Below are 6,038 nucleotides of genomic sequence, written 5' to 3' on the forward strand. Positions count from 1 at the left end.
CTATACAGTGATATTGGATACATCATTAATGATTGAGATTACCAACTAGCAGAGCTACCACTTACATATTACTTCACTTCTTAAGCTACAATCATTGTGTATATACATTATCATCTATACATCTGAGATGCAGCACTTTGATGGTGTCGCTCTGCTTCAGTGCCTATTATGTCAGTGCATGGTATGCCTCTCAGGTGCCCAGAGGTCCCATGTATCTAAGCCGCACCCTAGAGCCGCAAGCCATTGTGCTGCCATGTTTGGTTAGGCTTAATATTACATCTAAACTATCATAGTGTTGGTGATTTTTCTAACCTGTTTTTTGAGCGGCGGTGATCTTCTCATCTTTTACCTTACCAATACTCTCTCAGTGTTAAGCACTCTATGCATTATGTGGTTTCTTACTATACCCACTAAGCCTCAGCTCAGCGTACTGCACCAGTGTGCGGTGCTGGGTGAGCACTCATCTCTTGTGATCGAATTTATGCCAATGAAAGTACGTTGACAAAAGATGATTGCTATCAATAAAGGATTGGATTGTTACTGAATTGAAAGCATTATGCAACTACTAGTACGCTGCTATTATGTCCTCAGAAGACTGTAAGAGCAGTGTGTACGTCCAATAGTTTTAATGCCTAGCTTAAGGAGGTAAATATAATTTCAGGTCACCCTTGACTAGTGACTTGCTTGTTCCATAGTGGCACCTTTGGTGACTGTCACTTAGATGTGGTTTTTGGGCATATCCAACAGGAAGGAGACACTAGCGTGATTAAAAAAAAAAAAGAAAAAAAAAGTAAACACTATGAAAAACATAAAGCTTAACTTCATGACAAAATTTTGCAGGGTTAATTTTACAAACACTGCAGTGAGTCAATTTACTCTCTCAAAACCCAGTCCCACAAACAGCTCACAATTATGATAGGATCTAAAAAGAGGAAAAACAGAAAAAAGAAGTTTGTATTTCCAGCTTAATTATTGCTTAATTATTCTTGCTCTACTTCTGTACTTGCTGTACTTCTTTTTTTCTTCTTCCCCCCATTACCATACTGCTCACAGGTGAAAATCTAATTTATTTCATGTACTACACAAGCTTTTTCTAAGGAGACACCATCTCAGAAATAGCAAGAAAAGCTCTGCTTATTTCTGGAAGCAAGGCAGTCTAAGACTGAGTGCCTGCATCTGCATTCCACATGTTTTCCCCACACATGGAACACTTAAAAAAAAAAGAAAAAAAGAATTGCTTAATGGATGCATTTCTTAGACTGGGATTTCAGACAAACATAACTGGGTGAATACACCCACGAGGATGCTTGTCGAGCATAGGGAAAGTTGCACATTAATTGTCTGGGTCACTTTACTATAATTGCTAATGTTTGGAATGTTAGATTGACTGGTTACAGTAAACTGGCAAAATCTTTCCAGTATTATTCACTCTCAAAATTTCATTTGTCTCAAAGCAGTCAGATCAACACTTCATTTTTATAGCTGCCATGCTGAAGATTAAAATGGAGACATAATCTTGAAAGACTAATTAGTTTTCTATAACATGTATCCCACCAACAACCAAAAAGCAACAAACAATTCTACATGAAAAATGAAAGTGGTTGGAGTCACTTTTCAAAGTAATGAAATAGACAGTACATTTATTTGAATTTTAACCACCTATGCAGTTCATCAACAGGACTTCATGTGATCACCTACAGAACTGCAGTACACTGTTAAACTGGAATGATTCAATGTGCAATAAATTAATATTTAGGATCAGTAGGGTTACCAATATTTAAATCTGATGGAGGTGCAGAAATGAAAACAAGACCGGCTGAGAGCCTAAATCGTGTCCCAGTCAGAAGAAACCAATTCTGTTGAAGAATGTAGAACAGCTGGCATAAGTAATTGGCTAAAGAAGGAAATGTATGCCTCACAATTTATTTGGTGCTGCCAGTCATAAGAGTGAATTTAATGCATTCAAAGGCAATTACATCACGTCTTCAATCTTTTATCATATGTAGGTTTTTTGGGTTAATTTTATAGAAATCTATTAATATTTGGTTAGCACAGTTGCCTCACAGCAAATAGATCCTGGATTTGAATGAAGTTTACATGTTCTCTTTGTGCCTGTGTGGGCACTCCATCTTCCTCCCACAGTCAAAAGACATGTATGTTGGGTGAACTTGTGATTCTAAACTTACTGTAGGTGTGAATGGTTAAGCAAGTCTGTTGGCTGTAAGCTGGCAACTTTTTCACCCCACCTTTCCAGCAGCTGGCAGCTAATAGGCCCCTTTAAGTACAGTTTAGTAGTGAAATCGTGGATATAGCCGAAGACACAGAACATGCAGCCCAAAGAAATGAGTACACACACACACACACACACACACACAGATCCATCTGGGAGACCATTTATTTTACTCTTCAAACACTGATTAGTGTTCGCTGGTAGTAACTTTAGTGTTATTGAAGGCAGCACAGCAGCATTATTGTGGAGAAAATCTCATGACTGTGCGGATACTGTGGGGAAAAAGGAGAAAAGATTTGAGCAAAGTTTTGGTCTAATCTGTGTTGCTGTTGACTCAATAATGGAGGAGAAAGTATAGTAGAGCAAATCTACCTTTTACCGTTCTTCAACAGTTCAATGGCGTCGTTGACCTGGTCCACAGTCATGTTGTGAGTAATGAACTCATCCAGCATCACCTTCTTGTCCAGATATGCTTTAACCATCCTAGGAATGCCACCCTTACCCTTAAATCCTGATCCCCAAAAGACAAAACGACAAGCTGTAATGAATCTCAACATAAGCTTAATAAAGACACCGTAAGCTCCCTTATATTTATCTCACCTCCAAACAAGCACCCAGTCCATGTACGTCCAAGCATGAGATTAATAGGTCGGGTGGCTACGTCATGCAAGTCTGTCCATCCAACAATGACACTAACGCCCCAGCCTGCCACACAAGATTCCAAAGCACTGCGCTACATGGAGAAACAGCGGAGCAGCAGAATTGTATGTAGAAGGATACAAGGATATGTTAATGAAGGACTTCTTAAATAACCACTGCTGGAAAAGAGCAAGGTTTAGTTGACTTTTACTAAACTAGACATTTGATACTACCGAGTAGATTAAATCTTCCTCACCATGCATTCCACATTCCCAATACATTCCAGGGAGTAGTCCACACCTCCACCAGTCATCTCCATCAGCACTTGGCTGATGGGTTTATTGTGATCCTTGGGATTGACGAAGTCAGTAGCTCCAAACACTTTGGCCTTCTCAAACTTGTCTGGGTTGATGTCAACAGCGATAATCCTTTTGGCTCCTGCAGCCTTGCAACCCATGACTGCAGCCAAACCCACAGCTCCCAGACCAAACACGGCACAGGTGGAGCCCGGCTCAACCTGCAGGAAAGGAGACTGATTAAAACTGGACATAAAAATTAAATTAAACACCCCCAGCACAAAATGTCCAATTCCAATGGCTATTCCGTTAGCCCACCATACACACCTTAGCAGTATTAACAGCTGCCCCATATCCAGTGCAGACCCCACACCCAAGGAGGCAGACTTTATCCAGAGGAGCAGCCGGGTCGATCTTAACCACAGCCATCTGGTTCATCACAGTGTACTCAGAGAAGGTCCCAGTCCCCATAAATTGCTGCAGTTTCTGCCCCTTACAGGTAAGCCTGGAATGTTCTGTGCTTTTCTGGGCGTGCCTTTTCCTAAACAAGACATATTTGATGTTTTGGATTTTTTTTTTTTTTTTATGCACAACTTTTAAAAGTATTCCTCTTGAAGGAATGAAATCAACAGTTACCTAGTTGATAAAAAGACGAGTAGTCGGAATACTTTCACAACATTTATATCTAGTCTGTAAAAAAGTGCAGTGTGTGTAAAAGCACATGAAAACTGAATAAGATGGCATGAAATGAGTCTCACATTGCTTCTTCACACCGGTTGGTCTTAGGACTCTTACAGAAGCGACATTCTCCACACTGGAGTAGGAAAAGAGGAATTACTTTGTCTCCTGGAAGACAGAAAGCATTGAGCCTCATTTACAGCATGTATACACAAATCCATACGTAACCCGTCAAACATTTCACATCCACAGAGGATGACAAACATTTCACATAGCACCTAACTTGTTTATGCTCCATGAATTTAGGAGTGCTTCTGACCTTGCGTATGAACAAATTATGAAAGTCTGAACATTTTTAAACTCCATCCATTCCAGCATGAATTTGTTTTCAAAACACTGCAAGATAAAATATCCTTAAAATTCTAAAATATAAATTTCTTGTACAGAAAAGAACACTAAATGAAACATTACCTTTTTGTCTTATAGTTGCTTGCATTTTTGTTGCAAATTTGTTACAGACTTTAGACACAGGATTGAGATGAGTCTTATTTCTCTCTTGCACAAAATGCAAATAAGCATATTTTTGGATGTTAAACAATCTCAAACAAACCTGGCTGAAATTCCGTCACTCCCAGCCCAACACTCTCTACAATGCCGGCTGCCTCATGACCGAGGATGGTTGGGAAGAGCGATTTGTCCAGACTCTCATAAAGGAAGTACAGGTCTGAATGGCACAGAGATGTTGCCACAATCTACAGCAAATATGACGGTAAAAGAAGCACTGAATGAGATTATAGGAGTTTAGTTGTAGAAAAGCGTAAAGAACATACAAGAGCATCAAAGCCGGCTGCTTCTTACCTTAATGCGGACCTCATTGGCCTGGGGTGGGGCTACCTCTATTTCTTCAATCACCAGAGGCTTGCTGGATTCCCAGGCCACTGCTGCCTTGCACTTGATGACCTTAAATGGCAGAGTTACAATATTAAAATTATCCACCAAGGTCATTTCTGTAAACCAACTTAACAGAGCAGATGGAGAAATTTAAATAAAAATCTTTAAATATGCAATAAAGGAAATTATTAATCAGTGGCTGACCCCCCTTACCATTAGTGCCATTTCAAAAGTTTTGTAACAATGACCACTTACACCAGGGGTGTCCAACTCCAGGCGTCAAGGGCCGGTGCCCTGCAGGTTTTAGATCTCACCCTGGGTCAACACATCTGAATCAAATGATGAGTTCATTACCATGCTCCTGGAGAACTTCAAGACATGTTGAGGCAGTAATGTAGCCATTTAAATCAGCTGTGTCGGATCAAGAACACATCTAAAACCTGCAGGACATCGGCCCTTGACGCCTGGAGTTGGACACCCCTGACTTAGAGGGTCTACCCAGCACCACCGAGGTGGTCATTTTCACCCCATAGAAATTAATATCCAACCACATGCTGGCTGCCCTGGCAACACAATTTAAGACACATTTTGTCATGAGCCTTAGAGGCAGATGTGGATGAGATGATAAACTTTGTTCAGTTTAAATAATTTTACAATATTAGTTTGTGTTTTTGTAGTTGGCTTTGAGGTTAATTTTAAATAGAAGATGATCTGTTTTTGATGCCTGCCTCACAGTTTCAATGCAGACTTTATTTCAGTGCAGCTATGCCACACATGACTCAATGTGACCCTTCCTGGTGGTTCTATTCTTAATAAATTAAGCAGTAAAATCAGTACAATACTACCATCTCAAGAGGAAAATATGATTTCGCTAAAATATGTGCAAAGCAAACCATTAAATCATAGCACATGTAAAGTGTTATGATATTCTTTCCTTTATAAAAAAAATAAAAATCTGCAAAAGTAATTGAAACACATTTAAATGATTTACTTACCTTACCAGCTGTGGCCATTTCTGCAACCAAATGAGGAAAACTCGACAGAAGAATGGACTTTAAATTCTGCGATGACGCATAAACATTTGTTGGTAGGGACTTCAGAGGTCAGGTTTACCCAGCACGGTTACGCAAGCATTTTATATGAGACTGTTTACAATCTGGGAATTACATGTACTTCCATTATTATAGTCAAGTTTCTGTCCAAAGGACAAGATGTACATGGTCTTACTGCCTCGGGGAATACTGCTCACCTGTGGTGGTATTGTGAAATCAGCACTTTTTACATGTACTTGCAGAATATGACAA

The 6,038-nt window shown here is 39.7% G+C and overlaps 1 pseudogene; it reads right to left on the bottom strand.

Moving 5' to 3' along the window:
* Window positions 1-2,377: 2,377 nt before the first annotated feature.
* LOC113011921 (alcohol dehydrogenase 1-like) overlaps window positions 2,378-6,038 on the bottom strand; it is a 7,227-nt pseudogene continuing 3,566 nt past the window's right edge.

This window comes from Astatotilapia calliptera, chromosome 19, assembly GCF_900246225.1.
Source record: "Astatotilapia calliptera chromosome 19, fAstCal1.2, whole genome shotgun sequence".
Classification (NCBI taxonomy): domain Eukaryota; kingdom Metazoa; phylum Chordata; class Actinopteri; order Cichliformes; family Cichlidae; genus Astatotilapia; species Astatotilapia calliptera.